Source organism: Euprymna scolopes, chromosome 35 (genome assembly GCF_053919585.1).
Source record: "Euprymna scolopes isolate OS-2025 chromosome 35, ASM5391958v1, whole genome shotgun sequence".
In the NCBI taxonomy this organism is placed as follows: domain Eukaryota; kingdom Metazoa; phylum Mollusca; class Cephalopoda; order Sepiida; family Sepiolidae; genus Euprymna; species Euprymna scolopes.
This window is the reverse complement of record NC_136516.1, coordinates 30,167,781-30,169,441: the sequence shown is the minus strand read 5'-3', so window position 1 is coordinate 30,169,441 and position 1,661 is coordinate 30,167,781. Positions and strand designations below refer to the sequence as shown.

Below are 1,661 nucleotides of genomic sequence, written 5' to 3'. Positions count from 1 at the left end.
AGGAAAAATTATTCCCAACTCGCATTTAGGTAAAAATGCACTTTCGTAAATAATTGAATTCATTCAAAATATATCGCTAAAACCAAAACAAACAGTGCGCGTGTATATACATATATTACATTTATAGTTCACCTGTATATATTTTTGTTTTTGGTTTGTTAATATATATAGTTCATAATATTCTTATTTAATTGTTTAGAAAAAAATCCAGAGAGATAGATAATGTGTGAGCGTTCGTGCTAGAGAGAGAGAGAGAGAGAGAGAGAAAGAGAGAGAGAGAGAGAGAGAGGGGGGGAAGTTTGTTAAATAAAGAGAGATGACAGAGGGGGAGCACAGGTGGCGAAGGTAACAGCGAAACCAATTGATTGATTAATAGAGAGAGAAGAAGAAGAAGAAGAAGAAGAAAGAGAGAGAGTACGTGCGTGTCGTGGTGGTGGTGAAGGGACAGAGGAGGGGAGAGGGAGAGGAGGGAAAGGTTGGGGTGGTGAAGGCGTGATCTTTAGTTTTTTTTTTTTTTTTTTGTTCAACGTACAACGAAGTAACGAAGTACCGACTGATGGGTTTTCACGTCTGCTGATTCGAGTTTATGCAACAAACACTTGCCGCCGAACCCCTGCAAAACAGGACACGGATATCTTTCTTGGCGTTTCTATGTACCAACATTTGAATTGGGTGACACACCTCCATCACCGTCAACATAGGAAAGGTCCACTGGGGACACCCTCGACGGTAAGGACTTCGAACATATCATTTTCTTCTATCAACGAATTCAGTGCACTTGGTTCGTTTCTAGACGTTATTTATTCGAGTTTATTTGCAACAAAACAAACACCAAGTGTGGGGGTTTGTAAAACTTTCACATTCGATCAACTCTCTACCAAACCTTTACTCTATAATAAAGGCCAAGGTGTATGTAGTTGTATACGAATGTATCGTTCACACTACAATAAAAAAAGCAATATTTGCACCCATACACACATACACGCAAACTCATACTTACATGTACACATACACACATACATGCACACTACACACACATGTATGGGGATAAAATACGCGATATATTATGAAATGAAATCCCGTGAAAACAGGATGTGTGAAGAAAGACAGAAGGAAAAACAAATTAAACGCAGGAATAAATGATAAAAAATCGAGAGCTTTACCGGTTTCGTTTGGATGAAGGAAAATTATTTTTCCATTTATATTTTTCACACACACACACACACACATATATTTTTATAGTCATACACATACAGTACTGTTTCACTGCATCACAGCTCATCAGTGCGGCTAGACAAGTAACTTCCTCAAGCCAGGATCAAAACTCGACCGCTCAAACGACGTTTATATATATATATATATATATATATATATATATATATATATATATATATATATATATATATATATATATATATATATATATATATATATAGTGTGTGTGTGTGTGATAGAACGGATATATATATGTGATAGAACGGAGATATATATATATATATATATATATATATATATATATATATATATATATATATATATGCGTGTGTGTGTGTGTGTGTGTGTGATAGAACGGTATCTATCTATCTATCTATCTATCTCTCTCTCTCTCTCTCTCTCTCTCTATATATATATATATATATATATATATATATATATATATA

General features: G+C 34.5%; 1 protein-coding gene across 2 annotated transcripts in view; it reads left to right on the top strand.

Annotated features, from left to right (window-relative positions):
• The first annotated feature begins 392 nt into the window (after positions 1-392).
• LOC145259777 (uncharacterized) overlaps positions 393-1,661 on the top strand; it is a 129,321-nt gene continuing 128,052 nt past the window's right edge. Inside the window, exon 1 of one of the 2 annotated variants that reach the window (XM_080117525.1) lies at positions 393-729. The gene's annotated coding sequence lies outside the window, so the exon portion shown is untranslated. The remainder of the gene's footprint in view (positions 730-1,661) is intronic. The other variant, XM_080117527.1, reaches the window with a different exon arrangement.